Source organism: Oncorhynchus masou, chromosome 9 (assembly GCF_036934945.1).
Source record: "Oncorhynchus masou masou isolate Uvic2021 chromosome 9, UVic_Omas_1.1, whole genome shotgun sequence".
Taxonomy (NCBI): Eukaryota; Metazoa; Chordata; class Actinopteri; order Salmoniformes; family Salmonidae; genus Oncorhynchus; species Oncorhynchus masou.
Genome location: NC_088220.1, coordinates 37,154,422 through 37,171,783, shown reverse-complemented (window position 1 = coordinate 37,171,783; position 17,362 = coordinate 37,154,422).

Below are 17,362 nucleotides of genomic sequence, written 5' to 3'. Positions count from 1 at the left end.
ACACACAAATAAACATGACAAACACACAGTCTATCAAGCTGGATAAGCACATGTCCTGTGTCCCCAGTATGGTGACTGTGAGGAGAGAGGTAGAGGCCTGCATGAGGAGCAGTCACTTCCGTCAGAGAAGAACAGGGGCATATCAAGGCAATGGACTTGAAAGGACTAATAGCAAAGTCAAATAGGGTCTGCAACACATCAGCATTACAGTCCTTGTCCCTTCTTGCACAGGGCAAGTGGATTGAGAGGGACTTCAACTCGCTAGCTAATGTTAGCTAATGTTATGCTGATGTGTTTTCATGTGAATTACTGACATCTCACAGGAAACGATAGGATCTTAGCTGACGGAAATTAGGGATCACGGATGTAGGGGAAGTGTGTGTGCGTTCCACCCTGGGGTTTATATATTCAGCCTCAATAGGCTATTACTGATAATGTGTTTCTGTAATTTTCTTATTGCATCTGGCAAAGTGTTACCAAACGCATTTACTCAAAGAACTTTGAGTAACTACGGTGAAATCTCTTCTTTTTTTTTATGTGACCACATTGTCTAAAAACTCCAATTAAGATTCAAAGAGGTCTGCAGAAACAATGGGGTGTTAGCCATGATATAACACCTTGAGTTTGAAAACATTATTGGTTATTGAACTACAGTAAGTTAAGTGGATTAACGGCCATAAAATAATGATGGTAAAAGAATGACATCATGGGTCCCTGATCTGTACTATACAGAAATGCATAATTATTCATGTCATTCTCTTCACGGTGATGTATCCTGAATAGGTACACAAAGGTAAAAAATGTAGTATCTCCCTTTGCATGTCTGGGTATTATTATACACACTGTCTATTATTCTAATAGTTACAAATTCGAACAAAATTGTAATTACTTTTCAATGTCCGACGTCTGGTGTTGGTTGGTGCTCAGTGGGAATGAGGGTTCTCATAATAAAATTATAATTTGGTGGGTGCTTATATTGGTCCTATTTCACACATGTAGATGTGTGTATTAATACATGTGTGAATTTCAAATGTGTTTTTATGCATATGCCAACTCTCCCTGAGAGTCTGGTCATGGTAAGGGGTCTGCCATTATTGACAGTGACCGTGGAGGAATAAGGGTTAAATGCCATGCTCATGGACAGATTTTTCACATTATTAACTCTGGGATTGAAAAAATTTGGCATGGGTCCTCAGATCCTCAAAAGGTTCTACAGCTGCACCATCGAGAGCATCCTGACTGGTTGCATCACTGCCTGGTATGGCAACTGCCCGGGCTCCAACCGCAAGGCACTACAGAGGGGAGTGAGAACAGCCCAGTACTGGGGCCAAGCTTCCTGCCATCCAGGACCTCTATACCAGGCAGGGTCAGAGGAAGGCTCTAAAAATTGCCAAAGACTCCAGCCACCCCAGTCATAGACTGTTCTCTCTGCTACAACATGGCAAGTGGTACTGGAACGCCAAGTATCTAGGTCCAACAGGCTTCTAAACAGCTTCTATCCCCAACATCTAGTCAAATGGCTACCCAGACTATTTGCATTGCCCCCCCCCCTCTCCCCTCTCCACACCACTGCCACTCTCTATGCATAGTCACTTTAATAACTCTACCTACATGTGCATACTACCTCAAATGACCCCGCACATTGACTCGGTACCGGTACCTCCTGTATATATTGTTATTTTTTACTGCTGCACTTTATATTTACTTGTTACTTTTATTTCTTATTCTTATCCGTGTTTTTTGGAAACTGCACTAATGGTTAGGGGCTCGCAAGCAAGCATTTCACTCTCTACACCTGTTGTATTCGGCACATGTGACTAGTACAATTTGATCTGATTTGATTTTGATTTGATCTGAACTAGCAACCTTTCAGTTACTGACCCATAACGCTAACTGCTAGGTTACCTACCACTCATGGGTGGGTATCCATAAGAACCGGGAGCGGTGACATTAACTGAAGAGAGAAAGAAGAGAAGTGAGCGAGAGGGAGGGGTTGTCCAGCTTGTTTTCACACTCTTGCTTTGACTACCACGTAACAGAAAGAGAAAGAAAAAAGTTACAAGCTGAACAAAACAGTATGCCAGTGGAAGGGAGGACAGTAGCACGTGACTGAACTGTGGTTTGTGACTAGTTTGAATTCTCATTGTCACCAATTCAGTTGCAGTCAGTCTGTTACGGATTTTTTGGTCAAATTGTTACCGATTTGGTAACAGGATAAAGAGTTTTAATCACTTAATAAATAAATATTTAAAAAATGTTTCCGGCTGGCGCTGAGGCCCAAGTGTCAAACGCATGTTAGTTTGAAATTTTGTCACGTAAAAACTGCCACATTGGCATTTTCCAGCCCTAATACCAGAATCGGCAATTTACCTGTTCTAACCTCAGCTCGTTTGCACTGAGATGGGAGGGGTGGCAATAATTTAGCTTTGTCCTTTAAAAACGAGCACAAAAGTTTCAATTTCATGCATTGCTAATGGAAAGTTTTAAGACCCACAAAAAGCAGGTCATAACCAGTGATGTAGTGGTAAAAAAAAATAGGTGGGTAAACTCTGATAACCAGTTGTGCAGAAAAAAGCAATGCTTCCTATACTTTCAATGCAGTTTTCTGCAAAAGGTGTCTTTTTTTTGGTCCCGTCTCTATGGCCTTGCAAAAGCCTCACAAGTAGACCATTTAGAAACCTTTTATGGATAGGCTACTTATGCATGGCCAGGATTTTTTTAAAGACACCAGACGCATTACTATGGAACCAGCTTTTGTCAAAGTAGGGTAAGGGTTTTTTAATTAATCAAACAAGAAAACAAGAAATTGCTAGAGGAAAATAACTTAAATGTTTCAAAATAGGAGTGTCACCAGATGATCTCATCTCTCCTACCATGATGAGCATATAGCCTACATATAGTTTTTTTTATGTACATCCAAAATAATAACAGGAACTGGCTAAAATATCGTAATAGCCTACGTAGATAAAAAGGGGATGTCCACTCACTGTTTTGCTGCTGACAAACTTTTAAATAAAGCTTTGTTGATTAACATCTATTTTAAAGCGGTATCGTGTGCCAAACCCGATAGTCTTGTCTACTTGGTGAAACGCACTGGGCATGATAAAAAAACTGTCTTCATTGAGAGGAGGGGAGGTTATTAATCAAATTAAACAAAAAGGACTTGAAGAAAAAACAACATACCTAGTCAAATGTATTGTAATGAAGACAAAGGTTATTATCCTGATTTAGACCCACCTAACTTACGACTTCGACTGGTCAAGAGTGTCACTCACTTATTCCCCCCTGTGTTGTTCGCTCTATAACCTGTTCATTAATGTGCCCTGCGACCATTATATATAGACCTCAATGCATAGACAATAAGAAGACAGTGACAGAGTAAATTCAAACACACATTTGTTTTATCTCCAAACCGGATAGCAACCTCTGTCCAATGAAGTCCAGAATGCATGTGTGTATAACAGGCAGTTACATGACCTACAGCATTGACAAGCAAGTTGTTTCCAACATTTTTGGACCACTAAAGAGCCACAGAGAGTTACCGCAATTCGTAAAGAAAACAGGAGCTGCCTCCACTATTCCAGCACCATTTCACCAACAACATCAAATCACCTCTGCTTCGTCTAATTCAGTGACAATTAAAAGAGACCAAAAACAATTTAGTCCTTGTAGAGAAAAGCCAATGCCATCCTCCTCTCTTTCATTTTGACGAAACTGTTATGAACTTGAGTGAAGACCCAAAAGCGGTTTTAACAGAAAACAGAGTTCTTTAATGAAAAAACAGGAATGGCATAAATCCTCTTCCAACGTTGTCAGCGGAACAAAAAGAACGTTAGTATAGTGCAGGTGGCACCTGCCAGGCAGACTCCGACAGGACAGGACAAGGTGGAAGCAAACGAGACGACAGCTTGCTTCTGGCATCAAAAAACACAAACAAGAATCAGACACTGAAAGTAGCAGGAACAGAGAAAGAAATAGAGACCTAATCAGAGGGGGAAGAGAGAACAGGTGTGAAAGAGTGAATGAGCTAGTTAGAGGAGATGTAGAACAGCTGAAGAATGAGAGACAGAGAAGGTAACCTAAAAAGACCAGCAGAGAGAGAGAGTGAAGAGAAAGGACAGGAACAGACATAACAAGACATGACAGAAACGGTCTGTCACTCTATCATACATGATGTTTGGATCAGAATCGCCATTATAATCAAAGTAGAATCTCAATTCAACGGCTCAGACACAAGAGGCATGTGGCAGGGTCTACAGTCTATCACGGACTACAGGAAGAAATCCAGCCCAGTCACGGACCAGGATGTCTTGCTCCTAGGCAGACTAAATAACTTTTTTGCCCGCTTTGAGGACAATACAGTGCCACTGACACGGCCTGCAATGGAAACATGCGGTCTCTCCTTCACTGCAGCCGAGGTGAGTAAAACATTTAAACGTGTTAACCCTCGCAAGGCTGCAGGCCCAGACGGCATCCCCAGCCGCGCCCTCAGAGCATGCGCAGACCAGCTGGCTGGTGTGTTTACGGACATATTCAATCAATCCCTATACCAGTCTGTTGTTCCCACATGCTTCAAGAGGGCCACCATTGTTCCTGTTCCCAAGAAAGCTAAGGTAACTGAGCTAAACGACTACCGCCCCGTAGCACTCACTTCCGTCATCATGAAGTGCTTTGAGAGACTAGTCAAGGACCATATCACCTCCACCCTACCTGACACCCTAGACCCACTCCAATTTGCTTACCGCCCAAATAGGTCCACAGACGATGCAATCTCAACCACACTGCATACTGCCCTAACCCATCTGGACAAGAGGAATAGCTATGTGAGAATGCTGTTCATCGACTACAGCTCGGCATTCAACACCATAGTACCCTCCAAGCTCGTCATCAAGCCCGAGACCCTGGGTCTCGACCCCGCGCTGTGCAACTGGGTACTGGACTTCCTGACGGGCCGCCCCCAGGTGGTGAGGGTAGGTAACAACATCTCCTCCCCGCTGATCCTCAACACTGGGGCCCCACAAGGGTGTGTTCTGAGCCCTCTCCTGTACTCCCTGTTCACCCACGACTGCGTGGCCACGCACGCCTCCAACTCAATCATCAAGTTTGAGGACGACACAACAGTGGTAGGCTTGATTACCAACAACGACGAGAGGGCCTACAGGGAGGAGGTGTGGGCCCTCGGAGTGTGGTGTCAGAAAAATAACCTCACACTCAACGTCAACAAAACTAAGAAGATGATTGTGGACTTCAGGAAACAGCAAAGGGAACACCCCCCTATCCACATCGATGGAACAGTAGTGGAGAGAGTAGCAAGTTTTAAGTTCCTCGGCATACACATCACAGACAAACTGAATTGGTCCACTCACACAGACAGCATCGTGAAGAAGGCGCAGCTGCGCCTCTTCAACCTCAGGAGGCTGAAGAAATTTGGCTTGTCACCAAAAGCACTCACAAACTTCTACAGATGCACAATCGAGAGCATCCTGGCGGGCTGTATCACCGCCTGGTACGGCAACTGCTCCGCCCTCAACCGTAAGGCTCTCCAGAGGGTAGTGAGGTCTGCACAACGCATCACCGGGGGCAAACTACCTGCCCTCCAGGACACCTATACCACCTGATGTTACAGGAAGGCCATAAAGATCATCAAGGACATCAACCACCCGAGCCACTGCCTGTTCACCCCGCTATCATCCAGAAGGCGAGGTCAGTACAGGTCTATCAAAGCTGGGACCGAGAGACTGAAAAACAGCTTCTATCTCAAGGCCATCAGACTGTTAAACAGCCACCACTAACATTGAGTGGCTGCTGCCAACACACTGACACTGACTCAACTCCAGCCACTTTAATAATGGGAATTGATGGGAAATGATGTAAATATATCACTAGCCATTCATCTCATATGCATACGTATATACTGTACTCTATATCATCGACTGCATCCTTATGTAATACATGTATCACTAGCCACTTTAACTATGCCACTTTGTTTACATACTCATCTCATATGTATATACTGTACTTGATACCATCTACTGTATCTTGCCTATGCTGCTCTGTACCATCACTCATTCATATATCCTTATGTACATATTCTTTATCCCCTTACACTGTGTATAAGACAGTAGTTTAGGAATTGTTAGTTAGATTACTTGTTGGTTATTACTGCATTGTCGGAACTAGAAGCACAAGCATTTCGCTACACTCGCATTAACATCTGCTAACCATGTGTATGTGACAAATAAAATTTGATTTGATTTTATTTGATTTTATTTGGCCAGTACGGAGAATTAAGTAAAACCACAAGTCCAAATCCCTATCTCCATCCATGGCTAATTTTGGAAAAGGACAATTTTAGCTAGCTAGCTAGCCACCGGAGGACAACAACAACACAATGAGATGCAACAATTCAAGTTTTTCTGTCATTGATGGGATGATCTCAATGGGATATAATAGGAGTTACCACCAACTGTACATTTCGACCAGAAGTGAACTGCCACTTGACAACTCTTCACTCCAAAAGATCAGACTCAATGATCAAACCCAAATTCAACTTATCAAACCCAATGAGTTGATAATAATGTGTATTATTGCTGGGCTGGAATAGAAGTCTGCTCACCCAGCAGATCAGGGAGTGGAGCAAGGTTGGCCACCTGTTGAACGCAGAACGAGGGAGAGATCGGTTTGTTGCATTGGAATGTTTGTTGTTTTGAAAGTGTATTGAAAAGTTTCTTAGTAGCTAGCTAACTTTGTAGTTTGGATCCCGCAACACAGTTGGCATCAGTTGTTGGGACTGCTACTCTCTGTCCAGATATCCTGGCGACCAAGGCCAAGTCTGAGGAGCTATTTGGCGTAGCAGCTAGACAGCTAGCTAGCAGCTAGGCTATCAAGCTAGCAGGGTTTTCTTGAGTGCTTGAACGTATTCCGCGACGCGGTTAGCCATTGTGGCTGGGACCACGGATTGTCCCGGGTTTGTGGCTGTCTAGATCCCTGCTGTTTGTTGTTTTCAATCTTCCCTGTGACCTGTCCTGTCTAGAACTGCGAGGAGTAACAGCGTAACCTACATTGCTAACTACCATGACAAAGACCAAAGCTTGAGGACAGTGGTGTCTCTCTATCACAGGTAAAGGGTCTTTCAAACGAATAAAAATAGTTCAACAAGCAATTGTTACAAAAACAAGAAAATAGCTTGAATAGCGTGACTCTATAGCCACTCCTATCTGTCATATATTTAATCTGAGACGAGAGGAAAGTCTTTCTCCTCAGGCCTGGAGGGAAGCCAAAGCTGCTACCCCAAGAGTGGTAAAGTGGCCTTTACTGGTTCTAACAGCAGACCCATCAGCTTGCTGCCAGCTCTTAGCAAACCCCCAAAAATGTGTTTGACCAAATACGGTATATTGCTAATTCTCTTTAAACAAATTAACAACATACTTTCAGCATACTTATAGAGAAGGGCACTCAACATGTACTGCACTGCCACAAATGACCGATGATTGGTTGAAAGAAATTGATAATAAGAAGATTGTGGGAGCTGTACTGTTAGATTTCAGTGCAGCCTTTGATATTATTGACCATAGCCTGTTGTTTAAAAAACATGTGTTATGGCTTTTCAACCACTGCCATATTTTGGATTCAGAGCTATCTATCTAATAGAACTCAAAGGGTTTTCTTTAATAGAAGCTTATCTAATGTCAAACATGAAAATAGTGGTGTACCTCAGGGCAGCTCTCTAGGCCCTCTACTCTTATATTTTTACCAATGGCCTGCCACTGGCATTGAACACGGCATATGTGTCAATGTATGCTGCTGATTTAACCATATACACATCCACAACCACAGCAAATTAAGTCACTGAAACCCTTAACGACGAGTTGCTGTCTGTTTTGGAATGGGTGGCCAGTAATAAATTGGTCCTGAACATCTCTAACCCTAACCCTAAAAGTTCATGACCTCAGCTGAATCTGGTAATGAATGGTGTCGCTGTTGAACAAGCTGAGGAGACTAAATTTAAGAACACTTAAGAACTTAAAAAAATAAAATTTAAGAACAAGGGTTTTTCTTTATTTTTTAACTATTTTCTACATTGTAGAATAATAGTGAAGACATCAAAACTATGAAATGCCACCTAAAGAATCATGTAGTAACCAAAAAAGTGTTTATAAAATAAAATCAATTCAAATAGCTACCCTTGATGTCAGCTTTGCACACTCTTGGCATTCTCTCAACCAGATTCATGAGGTAGTCACCTGGAATGCATTTCAATTAACAGGTGTACCTTCTTAACTTCTTGCGTCGAGCAATCCCGGATCCGGGATCCTATTTATAGCCTCAAGCTCATTAGTATAACGCAACATTAACTATTCATGAAAATCGCAAATGAAATGAAATAAATATATTTGCTCTCAAGCTTAGACTTTTGTTAACAACACTGTCATCTCAGATTTTCAAAATATGCTTTTCAACCATAGCTAAACAAGCATTTGTGTAAGAGTATTGATAGCTAGCATAGCTATAAGCCTAGAATTCAGCCAGCAACATTTTCACAAAAACAAGAAAAGCATTCAAATAAAATCATTTACCTTTGAAGAACTTCAGATGTTTTCAATGAGGAGACTCTCAGTTAGATAGCAAATGTTCAGTTTTTCAAAAAAATATTATTTGTGTAGGACAAATCGCTCCGTTTTGTTCACGTTTGGCTATGAAAAAAACCTGTATCCAGTTATAGCCTCAAGCTCATTAGCATAACGTAACGTTAACTATTTATGAAAATCGCAAATGAAATCTCTTCATTGATATATCGTTCGTGGAAGTCTACTTTCTCCTCTGAATCCCATGGAAAAATACTTGCAGCTGAAGATGACGCACCAATTTCGATGGAGGACACCGGGCGGACACCTGGCAAATGTAGTCTCTTATGGTCAATCTTCCAATGATATGCCAACAAATACGTCACAATGCTGCAGACACCTTGGGGAAACGGCAGAAATTGTGGGCTCATTCAGAAATTGTGGGCTCATTCCTGTCGCATTCACAGCCATATAAGGAGACATTGGAAAACAGAGCTTCAAAAATTTTGCTCATTTCCTGTTTGAAGTTTCATCTTCGTTTCGCCTGTAGCATCAGTTCTGGGGCACTCACAGATACTATCTTTGCAGTTTTGGAAACGTCAGAGTGTTTTCTTTCCAAAGCTGTCAATTATATGCATAGTCGAGCATCTTTTTGTGACAAAATATTGCGCTTAAAACGAGCACGTATTTTTATCCAATAATGAAATAGCGCCCCTATAGATTCAAGATGTTAAAAGTGATTTTGTGGAATTTCTTTCCTTCTTAATGCACAACACAATCAGATGTGTTGTGACAGTGTAGGGGGGTATACAGAATATAGCCCTATTTGGTAAAAGACCACGTCTGTATTATGGCAAGAACAGCTCAAACAAGCAAATAGAAACAACAGTCCATCATAACTTTAAGACATGAAGGTCAGTCAATACGGAGCATTTCAAGAACTTTGATAGTTTCTTCCAGTGCGGTTACAAAAACCATCATGCGCTATGATGAAACTGGCTCTCATGAATACCGCCACAGGAAAGAAAGACCCAGAGTTACCGCTGCTGCAGAAGATAAGTTCATTAGAGTTAACAGCCTCAGAAATTGCAGCCCAAATAAATGCTTCATAGGGTTCAAGTAACAGACACATCACATTGACTATTCAGACGAGACTGGGTGAATCATGCCTTCATGGTCGAATTACTGCAAAGAAACCACCACTAAAGGACACCAATTATAAGAAGAGACATGCTTGGGCCAAGAAGCATGAACAATGGACATTAGACTGGTGGAAATTTGTCCTTTGGTCTGGAATCCAAATTGGAGATTTGTATTCCAACCGCCGTGTCTTTGTGAGATGCAGTGTGGGTGAACGGATTATCTTCGCATGTGTATTTCCCACCGTAAAGCATAGAGGAGAAGGTGTTATGGTGTGGAGGTGCTTTGCTGGTGACACTGTCTGTGATTTATTTAGAATTCAAGACACACTTAATCATCATGGCGACCACAGAATTCGGCAGCAATATGCCATCCCATCTGGTTTGGGCTTAGTGGGACTAGCATTTGTTTTTCAACAGGACAATGATACAACACCACTCCAGGCTGTGTAAGGAGAGTGATGGAGGGCTGCATCAGATGACCTGGCTTCCACAATCCCCCGACCTCAACCAAAATGAGATGGTTTGGGATGAGTTGGACCGCAGAGCGAAGTAAAAGCAGCCAACAAGTGCTCAGCATATGTGGACACTCCTTCAAGACTGTTGGAAAAGCATTTGAGGTGAAGCTGGTATAGAGAATGCCAAGAGTCTATAAAGCTGTCATCAAGGCAGCGGGTGGCTATTTGAAGAATCTCAAACCTGAAATATATTTTGATTTTTTTGGTTACTACATGATTCCATATGTGTTATTTCATAGTTTTGATATCTTCACTATTATTCTACATTGTAGAAAATAGTAAAAATAAAGAAATACCCTTGAATGAGTAGGTGTTCTAAAACATTTAACCAGTAGTGTAAATTCAATGGTTGGAAAGATTTGACGAGGTCTGTCCATAATAAAGAGATTCTAATAAAGAGAAGCAAGTACTTTTGTCTTATCTTGATTATTGTCCAGTTGTGTGGTTGAGTGCTGCAAGGAAAAACCTAGTTAAGATGCAGCTGGGCCAGAACAGAGCGGCATGTCTTGCTCTTCATTGTAATCAGAGGGCTGATATAAATACTATGCATGCCAGTCTCTCTTGATGAGTACCTGACTGCACCACTTCTTCTCTTTATAAGAAATGTGTTGCAAATCCCAAAACAGCTCTGACACACAGACTTACCCCACCAGGCATGCCACCAGGGGTCTTTTCAAAACCCCCAAAGCCAGAACAAATTCAAGAACATGTACAATATTATATAGAGCAATTATTGCATGGAAATGAACAGCAAACCTGGTTTCAAAAAACAGATAAAGCAACACCTCACGGCACAATGCCTCTCCCCTATTTGACCTAAATCATTTGTGTGTATGTATTGATATGTTGAGTACGTGTGCCTTCAAAACAAAATGTATGTAGTTCTGTCCTTGAGCTGTTCTTGTCTATTAATGTTCTGTATTATATCTTGTTTCATGTTTTGTGTGGACCCCAGGAAGAGTAGCTGCTGCTTTTGCAATAGCTAATGGGGATCCTAATAAAATACCCCAAAAATACCTCCGGTATGGACTTTTTTGTTCTGACGAAATTATGCTTTGGTGATAATAGCCTACTTACTAACATTTAATAACAAGTTAGATTATTTGTACATTAATTCAAAGTTGTTAAACTTACAGAAGACAAATAATGTATGCAAAATTAAATATAAATGTTGATATTGGTTGGCAGCAATGTTCCCTCGTGCGGGCAGCTCACCTCGGACTGCTGTGCAGAAGAAATACTGAAATTGAACTTCACTCAACTTTCTGCAGTTAGTTAACACCATCAACTTTTGTTCTACTGTGGCAATTGTGATCGAATCAACGCAACATTTGCCACTTTCAATGTAACATACCGAAACAAAACGAACTATGCAAGATTTAATATGCAAAACTAACTGTACAAGGGATTTTCCTGAAGGCAGAGCGCGTTGGAGTAGGATTTTTTTGCATTGACAGGCATTACTCAGGCTGTATTCTACACATACCAGTGCGCCATAACTAATCGGAGCTGCAGTAGGTCTATATGCATTTGCCATATTTGGATCTGTGCCATTCACTTTGAACTGGACTGTGTTTAGACTACATGTCACGTTCTGACCTTTATTTCCTTTGTTTTGTCTTTATTTAGTATGGTCAGGGCGTGAGTTGGGGTGGGCAGTCTGTTAGTTTTCTATATTTTCTATTTCTGTGTTTGGCCTGATATGGTTCTCAATCAGAGGCAGCTGTCTATTGTTGTCCCTGATTGAGAACCATATTTACGTAGCCTGTTTTCCTTTGTGTTTTGTGGGTGGTTATTTTCAGTCTTTGTGTGTCTGCACCAGATAGAACTGTTTTGGTTGTCACTTTGTTGTTTTGTATTTGTTTTGTGTTCAGTTTCTTAAAAAGATGACCACTAACCACGCTGCGCTTTGGTCCAATCCTTCTTCCACCCAAGACAACCTTGACAGAACCAACCACCAAAGAAGGACCAAGCCGCCAGAGTCTCCCGTCTGTCCGGAGCCGCCAGAGTCTCCCGTCTGTCCCGAGCCGCCAGAGTCTTCCGTCTGTCCCGAGCCGCCAGAGTCTCCCGCCTGCCCCGAGCCGCCAGAATCTCCCGCCTGCCCCGAGCCGCCAGAGTCTCCCGCCTGCCCCGAGCCGCCAGAGTCTCCCGCCTGCCCCGAGCCGCCAGAGTCTCCCGCCTGTCCCGAGCCGCCAGAGTCTCCCGCCTGTCCCGAGCCGCCAGAGTCTCCCGCCTGTCCCGAGCCGCCAGAGTCTCCCGCCTGTCCCGAGCCGCCAGAGTCTCCCGCCTGTCCCGAGCCGCCAGAGTCTCCCGCCTGTCCCGAGCCGCCAGAGTCTTCCGCCTGTCCCGAGCCGCCAGAGTCTCCCGCCTGTCCCGAGCCGCCAGAGTCTCCCGCCTGTCCCGAGCCGCCAGAGTCTCCCGCCTGTCCCGAGCCGCCAGAGTCTCCCGCCTGTCCCGAGACGCCAGAGTCTCCCGCCTGTCCCGAGCCGCCAGAGTCTCCCGCCTGTCCAGAGCCGCCAGAGCCGCCAGTCTGCCAGGATCCGCCAGAGCCGCCAGTCTGCCAGGATCCGCCAGAGCCGCCAGTCAGCCAGGATCCTCCAGAGCCGCCAGTCAGCCAGGATCTTCCAGAGCCGCCAGTCAGCCAGGATCTTCCAGAGCCGCCAGTCAGCCAGGATCTTCCAGAGCCGCCAGTCAGCCAGGATCTTCCAGAGCCGCCAGTCAGCCAGGAACTTCCAGAGCCGCCAGTCAGCCAGGATCTGCCAGAGCCGCCAGGTTCTGCCAGAGCCGCCATTCAGCCAGGATCCTCCAGAGCCGCCAGTCAGCCAGGATCCGCCAGAGCCGCCATTCAGCCAGGATCCGCAAGAGCCGTCAACCAGCCTGAGGTATCTCTCAGTCCTGAGCTGAGCTAAGTCTCAGTCCTGAGCTACGTCTCATTTCTTCACAAACTGTCAGAAACTGTCACAGGGAAGCTCATCTGCGTGCTCGTCGTCCTCATCAGGGTTCTGAACTAACTGTAGTTTGGCGTCGTGACCGACTTCAGTAAGCACATGCTCACCTTTGATGGTCACTGGCATGCCGGAGAAGTGTGCTCTTCAGATTAATCCTGGTTTCACAGTCCCATGTTGCATGGATCTGTACACAATTCCTAGAAGCTAAAAAAGATCCAGTTCTTCCATGGCCTGCGTACTCACCAGACATGTCACCCATTGAGCATGTTTGGGATGCTCTGGATTGATGTGTAGGACAGCGTGTTCCAGTTCCCACCAATATCCAGCAACTTCGCACAGAAACATACCATAGGCCACAATGAACAATCTGATCAACTCTATGCAAAGGAGATGTGTGGCGCTGCACGAGGCAAATGGTGGTCACACCAGATACCTTTTTTTAATGTATCTGTTACCAACAAATGTCAATTTGTATTCCAAGACATGTGAACTCCATAGACTAGGGCCTAATTTATTTATTTCAATTGTCTGATGTCCTTATATGAACTGTACTCAGTAAAATCTTTGAAATTGTTGCATGTTGTGTTAATATTTTTGTTCAGTGTAAAATGAAACAGGAAATTACAAGACACAAAATGTGCTGTGCTTTTTCCAGACTGTTCACTGTTACCTACTTCAACCACCAGAGGTCAGTCTTGACAAACAGAAGTAAAAAATCTAAACCTGTTCTTTACTGAGGAAATATGTGGGTGGAATTTGGAAAATGCTCTGATGCCTGCACTCAGTCTCTGATTTATCAGAACATCAGCAAGACAGCAACAGTGGTATGTATGAATATTGGCCATCTCAAGCCTAACTGCACTACTGATGAGAGAGAGCAGAAGAAGCAAAAGAGCCCCACATAAAAACAAATGACAGGCACTGTCAAGGATTCTAAGGCCAAATTGTATCTTTCATATCACAGAGACAGCACTGACACGTGTATTTACTTTAATTAAAGCGAACAGTATGTTGCCCCCCCCTTAGTTCATCTGTCATATCAGGAGGGACTCATCAGAGATCCTGTGGTTACCCGGACCATCTTTCGTAATTTACTGTAATTTCAACCGCCCACGAAAGCCTCTGTGATTAAGTGCAAGGTCACATACACATACATGTTTATTGTACTATCACAACAACTCAGCCATCTCTCTATCGTCTTTATTGTCCTACAGTGCATTCTGAAATTATTCAAACCTCTTGACTTTTTCCACATTTTGTTACATTACAGCCTTATTCTAAAATGTATTAAATTGTTTTTGCCCTCATCAATCTACACACAATACCCTATATTACAGCCTTGAGTGTTCTTAGGCATGACTCTCCAAGCTTGGCACACCTGTATGTTGGAAGTTTCTTCCATTCTTCTTTGCAGTTCCTGTCAAACTGCTTGATGGGGTTCAGGTCTGGGCTCTGGCTGGGCCACTCAAGGACAATCAGAGACTTGTACTGAAGCCACCCCTTCATTGTCTTGGCTGTGTGCTTGGAGTCGTTGTCCTGTTGGAAGGTGAACCTTCGTCCCAGTCTGATGTCCTGAGCACTCTGGAGCAGGCTTTCATCAAGGATCTCTCTCTCTACTTTGCGCTGTTCATCTTTGCCTCGATCCTGACTAGTCTCCCAGTCCCTGCTGCTGACTAGTCTCCCAGTCCCTGCTGCCACCACCATGCTTCACAGTAGGGATGGTGCCAGGTTTCTTCCAGATGTCACGCTTGGCATTCAGGCAAAAGCATTCGATCTTGGTTTCTTAAGACCAGAGAATCTTGTTTCTCGTGGTCTGAGAGTACTTCGGGTGCCTTTTGGTAACCTTAAAGTGGGCTGTTATGTGCCTTTTACTGAGGAGTGGCTTCTGTCTGGCCACTCTACCATTAAGGCCTGATTGGTGAAGTGTTGCAGAAATGGTTGTCCTTCTGGACGATTCTCCCATCTCCGCAGAGGAACTCTGGAGCTCTGTCAGAGTGACCAGCGGGTTCTTGGTCACCTCCCCGCCCTTCTCCACCGATTGTTCAGTTTGGCCGGGTGGCCAGCTCTAGGAAGAGTATTGGTGGTTCCAAACTTCTTCCGTTTAAGAATGATGGAGGCCACTGTGTTCTTGGGAACCTTCAATGCTGAAGAAATGTTTTGGTACCCTCCCCCAGAACTGTGCTATTCATTCAACATCATGACATGGTTTTTGCTCTGACATGCACTGTCACCTGTGGGATATTATATAGACATGTGTACCTTTCCAAATCATGTCCAATCAATTGAATTTACCACAGGTGGACTCCAGTCAAGTTGTAGAAACATCTCAAGGATGATAAATGGAAACAGGATGCACCTGAGCTCAATTTCGAGTCTCATAGCAAAGGGTCTGAATACTTATGTGTCAGGACCTGGTTACGAACCTGGGTCTCCGGAGTGAGAAACAGTCACTTAACCAACTGAGCCACGAATAGTCAGCAGAACCCAGAAGATGAGGCAGACACAGCAGTACTTAAGACGGTGTATTTAATAAAGTTAAAAAAAGGAGAAGTCCTTCAATACAAAAAATGGCAAATCCAAAAGGTGGTAGGAATAGCACAAAAAAGCCTCAAGAGATACTCAAAAACAAAACAGAATTCCACAAGAGCATCCACCGGAAACGACAAGAATACACAGAACACTAGGGCTGGGTGCTAACATACAAACACAGACCACAGAACTGAGGGAAACTAAGGGTTTAAATACAATCAGGGGAAACGAGGCACAGGTGCAAATAATAATGGGGAACAAGGGAAAAAACATGAGGTCAAAAAGCACAATGGGGGCATCTAGTGACCAAAACCCGGAACAACCCTGGCCAAATCCTGACACTTATGTAAATAAGGTATTTTTGTTTTTGCTTTGTAATTATGGGGTATTGTGTGTCAATTTCATACATTTTAGAATAAGACTGTAACTTAACAAAATGTGGAAATAGTCAAGGGATCTGAATACTTTCTGGATGCACTGTATTTGTCCCCCAAGTTCCGCCTCTCTGATCTTTACTGCACTGCTCCATTGAGAATTAAATGTAAGCCGATCCCTCAATGTAGCGGCCTGCCTGGTCTAAGGGGAGCCAATTTACTGTCTCCTCTCCTCCTCCACTGCACTCTCTCCTTTCCTCATCTCCTCCTCAGCCAGACTCCCCCTGTCCTCTCTTCCTCCACTGCTCCCCTTGTCCTCCTTCACAACAATTCCTATTCTCCTCCCCATCATTCCCCCACTCCTATCTTTTTCTACCAGAATCCCTCTCTCCTCTCCTCTCCTCTGCTCTCCTCCACATTCCCACTCTCTTTCATCCTCCCATGGCCTTCCTCCTAGTCATCCATGTTTTTAATAATGGCTAAAAGTCTGTACACTGGCCATGCTCTGGAGACTCATCTCAAACTCCCCCGTCTCTTCTTATGGCTACTGTTGGCTGTTAGTCTAAATTCAACTGGCTTTTGTGCAGAGCACAGCAAAGGTGGGAAAATACAAGAATCTGTCAACAATGGTTAGAGGGGGTCGAGACGGTATAGTGACAAATGGACAAAGATGTGGAACACCAGGGGAAGCTATTTTTATGTGTTCAGGTTGAAAGAGTGTTACACACACTGTGTAAGAAGGGGAAGGACATAAGCACATATTTAATTTTTTTTGTCTGGATGTGTGTGAAGCCTTATTTTCCCATTTCCCTGAAATTTCCCTTTGTGAAAACACTATCATAAAATCCACAAATTCACAAGCAACATTGAATAGGCTACATAAAGAGCTTAGCTTAGTTAGATTTTTCTAGCATATACCTGTCACTGCAGGATAGTGACATATTGCTTGCCCTTATCAATAACAGACTATAGGCTACCAGTATAGAACATGGGTCCAGCTGACACATTTTTTCATAATTAGCTGCATAGAAAAGGTGCTATCTAGAAGTGGTGGAAAAAGTACCCAATTGTCATAAGTGATGAAAGATATCTTAATAGAAAATGACTCAAGTAATTGCTCAAATATGCTTAAGTATTAAACGTATACATCATTTCACATACTTAATATTAAGCAAACCAAATGGCACAATTTGCTTCTTCTTTTCTTTTTAACCTAAAAAAAACAACTAAAACCTTAACGTCCCTTGTCTGCCACCAATGTTGAATAAAATTATATTTGAACTTACTCTA